The following is a 14,782-nucleotide window of genomic DNA, read 5'->3' as shown; positions in this document are numbered from 1 at the left end:
ATTTTGAATAAATAATATAAAGTCACATATTTCAAAAATCATAAAATATAAACTGATATTTAACAAAAAAGAAATTCCATCCCTCTCCACTTCCTGTTCTGTCCAGTTCCTCTTAACATGTACATGAACACTTTTATTAGTTCCTTGTTTATTCTTCCAGAGATTATGCAAAGGTAAACAAATTCAAATATAGAGTCTTTTTACATAAAGAGTAGTAAATCCCTGTGTACTTTGCACTTTTGCACAACAGTGAAAATGTAGTCTTCTCATTCTTAGTCATGACTGCATAGTATTCCACTGTGTGGAGCTGCCAGATTTGTTCAACCAGCCCTCTGTAGAGAGGCATTTGAAGGTGGTTCAGTTCAGTTCAGTTCAGTCGCTCAGTCGTGTCCGACTCTCCGCGACCCCATGAATCACAGCACGCCAGGCCTCCCTGTCCATCACCAACTCCCAGAGTTCACTCAAACTCATGTCCACAGAGTCGGTGATGCCATCCAGCCATCTCATTCTCTGTCGTCCCCTTCTCCTCCTGCCCCCAACCTTTCCCAGCATAAGTCTTTTCCAGTGAGTCAACTCGTCGCATGAGGTGGCCAAAGTATTGCATTTTCAGCTTTAGCATCAGTCCTTCCAATGAACACCCAGGATTGATCTCCTTTAGAATGGACGGGTTGGATCTCCTTGAAAGTGGTGGAGACAAAATTTTAAAAATCTCCCACCAAACACAAAAACCTCCCACAAAAGCAGAAAACATAGAAAACAGTTTGATTATTGAATATATGTTCGACGTGATTGTGGTACACATCACGGACAGTCTGCTAAAGAGACCACAGAGGTGGACAGAAACTCCACCCTTTCATAAAGCCCAGCAGACACAACCTGTTAACATGACATCCAGGTTCTCAAATGACAACTTGTCCTCAAGAAAGAGAACTAGATAGTACGGTTGGTCATCCTGAACTCTGCTGGCATTTGGGGTGGCTGTCAGCTAACTGTCCTCGTCCACAGGAAAGAAGAATTCACATCTTTCTATGAAGGTGGCATTGCAACATGGAGTCAAACCTTGAAATTAAGTTCCTCACCTGGCACGGAGTGTGGGTGAGGGGGGCGTGGCTTCCTTACATTTACATTGCAAACAGAGGGTTCCTCCATCCTTGAGAAAAACATTCCTGGATAGAAAAACTGACAAGAGGCTTATTCAGCTTTTTAAAAAGACTCATGTACATGGGAAAAGGAGCAGAGAAGAAATCTACAAGTTTTCTAAAGTAAATGCTCTAAGAAAAAGGAGCAGGGATGTCTCTTTCCCTTTTTGGAGCTAGGAAGAAATGTTTTAATTTGTATTTGCCCTTCCAAGGGCGTTTGGATTATTTCTAGTCATTCCACCCACAAAAGATACTTCGTGGATGATAAGCACAAAGACCATCTCTCTGTACTGACGTGGGAAGACGCTCCAAGATTAATTACACACACAGGAAGCAGATGCAGAAGAGCGGGTAGCCTGCGGTGCTAGCCATACTAGTACATTCTGTCAAGGACGAGGTGGGAGGGCAGTGACTTGGTATCTGGAAAAGGCACCTCCATCTGACAGCCCTCCCTGTGGTTTCACTTCCACCCACCTCCTTGGGAATCCTGTGACCTCGACAGCCTTTAAGTTACCTTGCACAAGTCAGCTCTCCTTGGCCTCTTCCTCTGTACAGTGGGGACAATAAAAGCCCCGCTCTTTCAGGGTTCTGGTGAGGATTAATTAGCTTTGCACCTGCAAACAGTGAGCGTTCAATCATTTTCATTAAAAAGCTTCCACTTTGTGAGAATATCTGCTATAGACCCTGAATGCCCCTTAACCTCAGGCCTGCTCTGCAAGTCTGACCCAAGTCACATGATGTCTTTAGGGTCCAACCAAGGCCATTTCCCAGAAGAATGAGATCAGGACTCTGGACTCTGCCTAGGGTTGGCAGCAGGAGGGTATCCCTGAGGACGCCCCCTGATAGAATTAAGGTTATAGATCTTAAATAGGGTGGTTACTTTGGATTACTTGAATGGGCCCAAGCTAATCACATAAGTCTTTAAAAACAGAGAATCAGAAGAGATTCAGTGGGGACTCGCATGGTGGTTCAGTGGCTGGGACTCTGCGCTCCCAATTCAGGGGGCCCCAGTTCCATCCCTGGCCAGGAAACTAGATCTCATAGTCTGTAACTGAGTTCACATGTCATAACTAAAAAAAAAGAAGAAGAAAAGAAAAACAATCCCACATGTCACAACGAAGGTCAAAGATCCTACGAGCCACAATAAGACCTAGCGCAACCAAACAAATAAATAAAAATAAACATTAAAAAGAAGACAGTCAGTGACAGAAATAAGAAATATACAGCATCATACCCTTCAATAGCAAAAAACCAAACAATCCTATTAAGAATGGACACAGGAACTGAAAATATGTTTTTCCGAAAATGACACACAGATGACCAACAGGTACATGAAAAGGTGCTCAGCATCACCAATCACTGTATGCGTAGGCTCAGTTGTGTCCAGCTCTTTGCAACTCCATGGACTATAGCTTGCCAGGCCCCTCTGTCCATGGGATTCTCCAGGCAAGAATACCAGAGTGGGTTGCCATTTCCTACTCCAAGAGATCTTTCCGACCCAGGGATCAAACCCACATCTCTTGTGGCTCCTGCATTGCCAGGTGGATTCTTTACCAATTGTGCCACATAGGAAGCCCAATCATTAGGGAAATGCAAATTAAAACCACGAGGCGATATATCATACGACTGCTACCAAAAAGACAGAAGTTAAGTGTGGGTGTGTGGGAATGCGAAGAAAAGGCAGCCTGCATGCACTGTTGTCAGGTCTGTAAATTCACGCAGCCACGACAGAAAACAGTATGGAGGGTCCTCGAAAAAATACAAACCTAAGTACTAGATGATCCTGCAATCCCACTTCTAGGTAAGTAACTGAAGGAAATAAAATAAATCCCAAAGAGATATCTGCACCTTCATGTTTATTGCAACATTGTTTACAGTAGCCAAGACATGGAAGCAACCTGAGTGTCCATCGAAAAATGACTGGATAAAGAAATGCATTATTATACACAATGGAATAATAATCAGCCTTTTTTAAAAAAGTAAAGAAATCCTACTATCTATGACAATATGGATGGACTTTGAAGGGCATTATGTTATGTGAAATAAGTCAGACAAAGCCAGTACCATATATTCTCACTTATATGTGAAATCTTGAGCTATGTAGAAACAGAGTATTAGGTTAGTGCAAAAGTAATTGCAGTTTTGGATTTTTGAACTTTGTCATTTGGTATTGGAATACATTCTTAAATGTGGTTATATAATGCATATTTTTTGCTAATGGTTTATTACTTGCTATTTATTTTATACTTATTTTAGGCTAAGGGAATGACATTAAACAAAAAGCAAATTCGAGTGATTTTCTTATTTTGAGTTCAAAATGGGCTGTAGAGCAGCAGAGAAAACTCACAACTTGCACGTTTGGCCCAGGAACTACGAATGAACATACGCACAATGGTGGTTCAAGAAGTTTTGCAAAGGAGACGAGATCCTTGAAGATGAGGAGCACGGTGGCTGGTGGCTGGAAGTTGACAACAACCAATAGAGAGCATCATCAAAGCTGATCCTCTTCCAACTACATGAGAAGCTGCTGAAGAACTCAACGTTAACCGTTCCATGGTTTTTCGGCATTTGAAGCAAATTGGAAAGGTGGAAAAGCTTGACAAGTGGGTGCCCCATGACCTAACCGCAAATCAAAAAAGTCGTCATTTTGAAGAGTCGTCTTCTCTTATTCTATACAACAAAGGACTGTTTCTCTATCAGATTGTGACATGTGACGAAAAGTGGATTTTATACGACAACTGGCAATGACCAACTCAGTAATTAGACCAATAAGAATCTCCAAAGCACTTCCCAAAGCTGAACTTGCACCAAAAAAAGGTCGTGGTCACTGTTTGGCGGTCTGCTGCTGGTCTGATCCACTACAGCTTTGAGTCTCAGTGAAACCATGACATCTGAGCAAATCAATGAGATGCACAGAAAACTGAAATGCCTGAAGCTGGCACCGCTCAACAGAAAGTGCCCAGTTTTTCTCTACCACAATGCTCGACCACATGTCACACAACCAATGCTTCAGAAGTAGAATGAATTGAGCTGTGAAGTTTGGCTTCATCCACCATATTCACCTGACCTCTTGTTAACCAACTACCACTTCTTCAAGCATCTCAACACGTTTTTTCAGGGAACGTGCTTTCACCATCAGCAGGAGGCAGAAAATGCTTTCCAATCCTAAAGCACAGATTTTTGTGTTACAGGAATAAGCACAAAATGTAATGGTTCCTATTTTGATTAATAAAGATGTGCTTGAGCCTAGTTACAATGATTTAGAATTCACAGCCTGAAACCTCAACTACATGTACCAACCTAATAGATTGGTGGTTGCCAGGGGCTGGAGGATGGAATAAATGTTAGTCAAAGGGTACAAAGTTCCAGTTACAAGATGAACAAGTCCTGAAGAAGCAACATATAGTCAACAACGATACTGTATACTTGAGGACTTCCCTGGTTGTCCAGTGGTTAAGACTCCACACTTCCAATGCAGGGGACACAGTTTTGATCCCTGGTTGGGGAATTAAGATCCCATATGCCGTGCAGCAAGGCAAAAAAAAACCAAAAACTGTACTATATGCTTGAACGTCAATAAGAGTGGATCTTAAGTATTATCACCACACACAAAATAGTAACTACTGGAGGTAATGAATGTGTTAACTAACCTTATTGAGGTCACCATTTTACAATACATACATGTATCAAGTCATCACAGTCACACTCCTTACACTTACACAGTGTTACATGTCAACAGTATCTCAGTACAGCTGGAGAAAGAAAGGGAGGAAGGGGAGGGGGGAAGGAAGGAGGGAAAGGGAGAGAAAGGAAAATGAAAGAAAAAAAGGAAAGAGGGAGAAAAAGGAGGAGGAGGAAGCAGGGAAAGAAGGAAGGAAGAGAAAGGAAAAAGACCTGGCAGAAGTGAGAGAGATGCCAAGTGTCTTGGCTCTGAGATTCAGGAAAGACCTACAGGCAAAGATCAAGAAGACAGGCACCGAGGAGCCCAGTACAGCCCTGGCCGACAGCCATCAAGGAAGCAGGACGCTGTGACCACAAGGAACTTGATTCTGCTGACAACCTGAATGAGCACAGAAATGGATTCTCCTGTGTAAGGACACAGCTCTGTGGACACCGCGATTCAGCTCTGTGAGACGTGGGTCCAACTTCTAACTTCAGAGTTGTGAGATAGTAAATTGGCATCATTTTAAGCTGCTGCTTGAGGTAACCAAAACAGGTCCTGTGGTGTGCCCTCTTGCATTCTCACAGATTCTTTAAGTTTACAAGGTGCGTGTATGTGTGTTATGACAGCCTTTATAAAACAGCCCCCAGAATCCGACATCACACGGCAGATGTGAAAGCAGAGGTCCAGATGGCGGAATGAATGAGCCAGAGTTCCCCAGAAAACAGGCTGCAAAGTCAGGGCACAGCCCCTGGCTCTAAATCCAGGGTTCTTTCTAATGAGCTGTTGGCTTAAACACTGAGGTATCATACTTCAGATTTATCCTGGAGGAAGGTGGTCCCAAGAACTTGGGAACATAAAATCAGGACTGCTCTGAGGAGAGACCTGTGGAGTCATCTAAAATGGGATTGGTCATCACTGGAATCCCCGAAAAGGAAGTGTCCAGCCCCCCACCAGTGTCCACCACAGTGACCAAAAAGCTTCCCACCGCCGCCCTTCCTGGTGGGCCAGATGCCAGGGCACGGGGCCATTCCTGCGGTCATCTGTCACAGGTCTCCCCATGCCCTGGGCTCTTCCTGCACCTTTACTGATTTAATTCTCAAGGAAGCACTATGAAATACTTCCTGTTATTATCAGTTCTACTTTGCAGATGAAGAAACTGAGGCACAGAAATGTTAAGTGTCTTATGTGAAGTCACACAGCCAGTGAGCGGGGGAATCGAAACTTGGACCCAGAATAGGCTCTGTATTACATGATCTTTCTGCGTCAGAGACATGAGTCTCAAAGCATGAGAACCAGACAGGAAAACCTTGGTTTCAGACAAGGAAACTGAGCCATAGAGAGATACAGTGCCTTCTCAGTTCATTGTCATTGTCATCTGGTTTGAAATAGAAACAGAAAACTCCAGTCCACCCCTTGGCCCCAACTCCATCACTCCACAGGACACACACACACACACACAGACTCCTCTGGAAGTGAAATGAAGAGACGAGGAATTAGTGCTTTTGTAGGCAGAATGTGCAGAGACCAGTGCTATCCCTTTAAGAACAAGTAGCTGAGGCTCTGGAACTTGCCAGAGTATGTATCAAGTACATCAAGTTGTGTATCATGTATTACAATCCTGGTTTTGCAATGGCATGGTCTTTCCTGATTCACTTCATGATGTTTATAGAGGTAAAACCTGGGGGAAGACGTGAGACATACAGAAAACATGAAGTAAAGTGGCAGATGTAACTGTAGTTCTGATTGGACAAAAATACCACGCTCTAACAGGAGACACATTCTAGATTCAAAGATACAGACAGGTTGAGAGTTAAAGGATAAAAAAATATATATATCATGCAAACAGCAATATCAGAGGGTCAACCATAAGGATGATATAAAACTATAAACATATATGCACCCAAAATATATGAATATATAGCAACAGAGTCCCAAAATATATGAAGCAAAAATGGACAGAATTAAAAAGAGAAATAGACAATTCAATAATAATAAGTGGGCCCTTTAATACCCCACTTTCAATAATGGATAGACCAACTAGGCAGAAGATCAACAAGGAAATAGAAGACTTGGATAACACTATAAACTACTAGATGTAAAAGACATTTGTAGAATATTCCACCCCAAAACAGCACAATACATTTTTCTCAAATGCACATGGGAAATTCTCTAGGATAGACAGTATGTCAGGCTACAAAATGAATCTCAATAAATTTTATTTTTTATTTATTTATTTATTTTTTATTTTTTTTAATTTCTAAAAAAGAATTTTATTAAAAAAGCACAAATGCAAAGAAATGAACAGAGGAAAATTTATGCGTCGAACCTGGACTGGTCACTTATGATAATATACATGCTACAATTCCATTCTCTCCAATCATTCCACCTTCACCCTCTCCCACAGAGTCCCAAAGACTGTTCTAAATGCCTATGTCTCTTTTGCAGTCTCTTATACAGGGTTCAGATTAAAGATTTAAATCACAGAAATAGCTCCTTTTACCACCAACTCCAAGAAGTCTGTGGAATGGTTCCACAAGAAGATTTAGCCAGAGAATTTCATGGTGGTTGTTTGACAGCTGGAAGCTTCTAGAAAACTTTAGGGCATCTATCTAAGCATTACCTCATGTCACCCTATCAGATCAGATCAGATCAGTCGCTCAGTCGTGTCCGACTCTCCGCGACCCCATGAATCACAGCACGCCAGGCCTCCCTGTCCATCACCAACTCCCGGAGTTCACTCAAACTCATGTCCACAGAGTCGGTGATGCCATCCAGCCATCTCATTCTCTGTTGTCCCCTTCTCCTCCCGCCCCCAACCTTTCCCAGCATCAGAGTCTTTTCCAGTGAGTCAACTCGTCGCATGAGGTGGCCAAAGTATTGCAGTTTCAGCTTTAGCATCAGTCCCTCCAATGAACATCCAGGATTGATCTCCTTTAGAATGGACTGGTTGGATCTCCTTGCAGTATAAGGGACTCTCAAGAGTCTTCTCCAACACCACAGTTCAAAAGCATCAATTCTTCGGCGATCAGCCTTCTTCACAGTCCAACTCTCACATCCATACATGACCACGGGAAAAACCACCCTATAGTGAGCATTAAATTAGTTAACACTTGAGAAGCACTTACAAAGGTGCCTGGCATGTAGTAAGCATGTGATAAATTTTAGATGTTATAATTCTCACAATAATATTATGGGGCAAGCGTCAATATTTCCCCTATTTTACAGGTGAGGAGATAGAGACTCAGAGATGCACAGTAAGTTGCCTGAGGTCACACAGCAAATAAGCAGGGGGCCAGATTAGAAGTTAATTAGACTTCAAAGCCCCATACAAATTCAGAGGGGCAGGTCTTAAGACTTTCATCACCACGTTGCTTTCAGTAGCTTAAAATTGGAAACTGCAGAGGTCCACCAACAGAGCTGTTCTGTAAACCGGCATACCCAATCAGGCAGTGCTTTGTGCTGGTTACAAGAAACGAGGCCACCCTCTATGTGGGGACATGGAACCATCCCCAGGGCATTTTGTTCAGTTAAAAGAACATCTGAAGAAAAGTTCCATAGCCCACAGGAAGCAAAGTCAAATCTTCTGTAAAATCTAAGTTCATATTTGTGTGTGTGACCTAGGAAGGCTCCTATGAACAAATGAAGGTGATTTAAACAATAGGATCTATTTATAGGATGTTTCCTTTCTTTAGATTGTTCTTTTTGTAGAGTTTTGAAATAACACATGCTCAAAGAAAAAAATTCAGAGTACAGCAAATTGTCAAGAAGAAAAAAGAAATCATCAGAAATCAATTCCTCCAGAATTAATTAAGCTAACATTTTGGTATCTATCTTTTCAAGTCCTCTTTCTGTGTGACTGACTGTTAGTGTGTGTGAGTGTGTGTGTGTATGTATATGTATATATATATATGGTTTTTCCAGTCGTCATGTATGGATGTGAGAGTTGGACTATAAAGAAAGCGAAGCGCCAAAGAATTGATACTTTTGAACTGTGGTCCTGGAGAAGACTCTTGAGAGTCCTTTGTTCACCATGGAGATCAAACCAGTCAATCCTAAAGGAAATCAGTCCTGAATATTCATTGGAAGGACTGATGCTGAAGCTAAAGTTCCAACACTTTGGCCACCTGATGCGAGGAACTGACTCAATTGGAAAAGACCCTGATGCTGGGAAAGACTGAAGGCAGGAGAAGGGGATGACGGAGGATGAAATGGTTGGATGGCATCACCAACTTGATGGACATGAGTTTGAGCAAGCTCCAGGAGTTGGTGTTGGACAGGGAAGCCTGGCTTGCTGCAGTCCATGGGGCTGCAAAGAGTCGGACACAACTGAGCAACTGAACTGAAATTATATATATATATTATACGCTTACATATGGAGAAACATACATATACAAATCTCTGAAGCAGGAACTGGCAACCCACTCCAGTATTCTAGCCTGGAGAATTTCACGGACAGAGGAGCCTGGCAGGCTACAGTTCATGGGATCGCAAAGAGTCGGACACAACTGAGCGACTAACACACACACACACACATATACAAATATGAGAATTCCATTGTGTAACAAAATGTCCCCCACATTATAGAAGCTTAAGAAACAGAGAAGTGTGTATCTCTATCACATTAAATCTGGGTTCCAGGCAGAGTGTTTGCTCCACAATCATCACGGTTTCAGCCTCCTTCTATTTTCTTGCTGCATTACTCTCAACCTGTGGCCTCCCTTCAAACGGGTAGCATGACCATCAAGTGTGTGGGCTCTGGTGCTAGACTTCCAGGTCTCAAGTCCAGGCTTTACCATCTACTAGCTCGGTGATCTTGAGTTAGTCACTTAACTTCTCAGCTCCTCAGTTTACTCGTCTGTCATAATACTACTTCACAGCATTATTAGGAGGATGATGTGAATTAATGCAGATAAAGGTCTCAGAACAGTGTCTGTTCAATAAATGTTAGCTATTTTTATTATGTAACTTCAGAAAGGCGACTTTGTGTCCAGAAAGAAAGAGAGGGAAGGGAGGATGCCTACACGGTACACAGTGTGGGCGGTTCTGCCTGGACATGAGCCCAGCTGTGAGCAAGATACCGGGGGCGTGGACAGAATCATACACATCTGAGTGAGAGCGAATCTAAAATTATAGTGTGCAAACCAATGCAATGGCTACCACACTCTGCCACTCTTTATGTTCAGTGTATTTATTACTGCAAAGGACTCTATTCAGAAAACTGCCAATGCCTTATTTTATAAGAGATTGAAAGGATTTTTCAGTGTTTTTTTAAAATGTGTTTACTTTCAATTTTCTCCTCACCCACGTTAAATGCTCTCCCCCGCAGTAACTATCTTTCAAAATGATAAGGGCTAGAATAAATGCTAGGGACTTTCCAAATGTTGTTGAGCTGATAGTTGGGGAAGCCAGAGAGAGACTCCACCCTTGAGGACTCACCGTTCAGTGCTCTTTCTTCTTCGATCTGAGCCCTGGGGGAGAGCTATGACATTCTCCCAAGGACCCCCGACCTCCGCTCCGACTCCTTCCAGAGTGGAGGGGAGGGCAAGTCCACGCGTAGAACTTGAACATACTCTAGAAGGCTGCTTGAGTGAGGAGAAAGGGGATATGGATTCGAATCCCACCCAGCTTCACAGCTAGCTCTGTGTGACCTCCCTGAGGTTGCTGCATGAAGGTGACACTATAGCGGTTGACACCTACGTCGACATATGTATAGATGCTCACAGTACGAGCTCCAGAATTTATTCCCTTCCAGCCATGTAGACAGGGAACTCTGGCTGCAATGTGGCTTTCAGCCAGCAGGTGGCGCTACAACCCAAGAAGCAGGAGAAAGGGCAAGAAAAGGGTCTGTCTGGAGGGTTGATCAGCTGGGGTCCTGCTCACCGGAGGGCGGGGGCGGGGGCGCATCCAGAGGTAAGGTGCCCGCACGAGTGCCTGCCACGCCCACACGGTCAGACACACCCCGCATCTCGCGTAAGTGCCTAGCCAACAACCAACCTGAGAAGTTGGCCTACATGAGAAGGAGGCCTTACCATATGAGATCGCCTTGAATCCTCACAACTGCCCTATGGATAGTGCCAATGCGAACCCGTTTTACAGGTGAGGAAACTGAGCCCAGAGAGGCAAAGTGAGCTGTGATAGGTCAGAGAGCAAGTCCATGGCAGAGCAGGGATTTGAGCTATGCCCATAATAATATTAACAGCCAACCCTAGCAGAGCAGAAAATGTTCTGTTGGAACAGCTAACACTGTTTCAAGGTCTTCTGTATACATTAACTCAATAAATCATAACAGCCCTATGAAGTAGGTATTAGCATTTTTAGTTTCAGGTTACAGAGGAGAAGATGAAGGCACTGATAGGTTGGGCAACTTGCCCAAAGCCACACAGCCAGAGTGTAAAGAGCTGAGATTTTTAACTCCAGTGTCTCTGCTCTAAACCACTGCACTCTTTGGCCTTCTAAGGACAGGTGTATGGGATGCATGGACACACCCCGTCTCGTGCTCACATTCTCAGCCAGGGCAGCTGCAAACTCCCGAGTGCAAGGTCCCTCGATGCTGTGCAGGGAACAGAACCACAACACACCCCTCACCTGGCCCTGACACCACCCTCTCTGTCTGGCCATGTCAGGAGCCACTCCCCTGTGGGGAGAAGAGGAGACATCTCCTGGGAAGGCCCCTGCTAAATGCTGCCATTTCCCCCGGAGAGCCTCCTACTTGAAGTCTTCCTGCAGCCCCCAGACGCCATGAGGTCACCCCTCCTGTCACAGCCCCATTTAGGCACGAAGGCAGGATCTCTCTGGCCGCCTAGGCAGTCCAGGAAGGAGTGAAGCAGGGAGACCAGTGTGGAGGCCGTGGCAATGGCCCAGGTGGTGGTTATGGAAGTGGAAGGAAGGATTTGGGAGTCTGGATATATTTTGAAGGATGAGCCCACAGAATTTGATGAATTTGATGTGTGGGTGTGAGAGAAATTGTTATGATATGTAATAAAATACATGACATACATTTGGCGAGAAGGTATTCGTTATCAAGTGCTGCACAGCAAACGAACTCAAAACTCAGTGGCTTAGGATGACAATAAACGTTTATTACCTCAAACCGTTTCTGTGGGTCAGGAATTCAGGAGTGGCTTAGCTGGGTGGCTCTGGCTCAGAATTTTTCATGAGGCCGCAGTCATCTGAAGGCTTCGTGGGGCTGGAGAATTCATACCCAAGGCAGATGGCTCACATGATGCAGGTTGTAACCGAAGAGCCCTAGTCCCTCTCCACGGGCAGCTTGAGTGTCCTCATGACAAGATGGCCGCCAGCCCCCAGCCAGTGACCAAAATGAAAGATGCCGTGCCTTTTATGGCCTAAACCCAGGAGTCACCCTCTCATTCCTGCACAAGGCAGCCATCAAGGCATGAACAGCAACAGGCATGGGTCCCTGGGTGCCATCTTGGAGCTGGCTCCCACGTTAGAAGAGAACTGTTCTCTTTTTTTTTTTTTTTTGGTCATATTTTTTTTAATTTTGGTAAAATATATATAACATAGAAGTTACCATTTTAAGTTTGGTGGCACTAAGCACATTTCCACTGGTGTGTGACCAACACTACCAGTTATCTGCAAAACTTTATCATCTTTCCAAACTGAAATTCTGTACCTGATCAGCTGCAATGCTCCATTTCCCCTTCCCCAAAGTTCCTAGCAACCACCAGTCTACTTTTCTTCTCTATGATTTTGATTACTCTAGGTAGCCCACATAAATGAAATTATGTTTGTCCTTTTATGTAACACATTTTCCTCAGCATAGCATCGTCAATGTTCACCTATATTCCAGCATATGTCAGAAATTCCTTCCTTTTTAAGGCTGAGTAACGAGTTGACTCACTCGAAAAGACTCTGATGCTGGGAAAGGTTGGGGGTGGGAGGAGAAGGGGACGACAGAGAATGAGCTGGCTGGATGGCATCACTGACTCTGTGGACATGAGTTTGAGTGAACTCCGAGAGTTGGTGATGGACAGGGAGGCCTGGCATGCTGTGATTCATGGGGTCGCGGAGAGTCGGACACGACTGAGCGACTGAACTGAACTGAACACTCCATTACATACACCACATTTTGTTTATCCATTTATCTGTCAATGTACACTGGAAATGCTGCCACCTTTTGGCTGTTCGAATAACGCTGCTGTGAACACGGGTGTATAAATATCTGCTCAAGTCTCTGCTTCCAGTCCTTTAGCTATGTACCCGGAAGGGTAATTGCCGGATCATATGGTAATCAGGAAGACACACTTGAGAAGGAAATGGCTACCCACTTCAGTATTCTTCCCTGGAAAATCCCATGGACAGAGGAGCCTGGTGGGCTATAGTCTGTGGGATTGCAAGGGTTGGACAATTGAGTGACTAATACTTTCACTTTCATGGCAATTTTATGTTTAATATTTTTGAGGAACTGCTATGCTCTTTTCCACAACAGCTGCACCATTTTGTATTCCAACCAGCAGTGAACAAGGATTATATTTTCTCCACATCCTCACCAGCACTTACTATTTTCTGTGTGTGTGTGTGTTTTTCTAAACAATAACCATCCTAATGGGTGTGACATGCTATCTCAGTAATTGTGATTTTGATTTGCTTTCCCTTAATGATCACTGGGCTTCCCAGGTGGTGCTAGTGGTAAAGAACCTGTCTGCCAGTGCAGGAGACTTAAGAGATGCAGGTTTGATCCCTGGGTCAGGAAGATCCCCTGGAGGGGGCATGGCAACCCCCTCCAGTATTCTGGCCTGGAGAATCCCATTGACAAAGGAGGCTGCTGGGCCACGGTCCATAGGGTCGCAAAGAGTTAGACACAACTGACGCGACTGAGCACGCAGCAGTGATGACTAGTGTTGAGAACCTTTTTATTGGCTTACTGACCATTTGTATATTTTCTTTGGAAAAATGTCTGCTCAGATGTTTTGGCCATTTTTTTCATTGGGTTGTTTGGTTTTTTGTTGTCTTCTCCTTTCTCGGCAAACACATAGCCTGCAAGCAGCAGCAAGTCACCCATCCTGGCTCTGCCTGTTTTCACTCAGCTTCAGTTTCTGCCAAGCCTCCCCTATGGATGCTGTGGGGAGCGTAACTCAAAGTTACCTGCCCCTTGGAGCTCACTCCATGGGGAACCGGGCGCTAATGAGAGGTCAGCAACGGGCAGTCCCAGGCTCCTTTCAGCCTTTGTGCCTGCCATGTCAGCTCCTCACAATGTGTTCTAAAAGTCTGAAAGAGTTTCCAGCATTTTTGAAAATTGGGAGACAACATCAAAATGTAGATGTACTGCTACTTGGGAAAAATTGAAAGCTGTGACCACTGGGCCTGCCTTGCCCACTAGCCAATATCACCTAGACTGAAGTGCCAGCCCTGCCCCCCGCCGCCCCCCATGCCTACAGTGTTGGCTGCTGACAGCTCATCACTCCAAAGACTGGTCAGTGCAGAGGCCTGACCTGCCTGTCATAGATCGTGACATCTCTGAAGGGCTGTCCCCACTCTAGAGCTCCTGATGGAACTGCCCAAGGCCTCCTCTGTTGCAACTGCCTAACCATACCACTCTCACTCCCTCAATATCTAAAGAGTGTTCCCTGGGAAACCACCTGCTCACAAATCTCCATCTCATGGTCTGTTTCCCAAGGACCCTGACCTTCCAGAAGGATATGTGCTTGCCTGCTCCTCATAGCCTTGGCCTAGCCCACCAGCCACTTGAGTTCTCTAGCCTTGGTTATGTCCTGGCCTCCCCATAGTAACAACAAAAGGAGGAGCTAACACTTCTGAGGCAGAGACCACGTGCTCATGTTATAGGCATTATTCCCAGCATTTAATGCCCACAACAACCTCATGACCCTGTGATCACTACATACTTATTGAAAATCCAATAAAAAAAAAAAAAACTGACAGTACTAAGTGCTGGTGGGAATGCAAAATGGTACAGTCATGTTGGAAAACAGTCTGTCAATTTCTTATAGAACTATAAATA

This window comes from Moschus berezovskii, chromosome 15 (genome assembly GCF_049115385.1).
Source record: "Moschus berezovskii isolate FMDL1 chromosome 15, NW_MosBer_1.0, whole genome shotgun sequence".
Taxonomy (NCBI): domain Eukaryota; kingdom Metazoa; phylum Chordata; class Mammalia; order Artiodactyla; family Moschidae; genus Moschus; species Moschus berezovskii.
Note: the sequence above shows the minus strand (reverse complement) of the source record.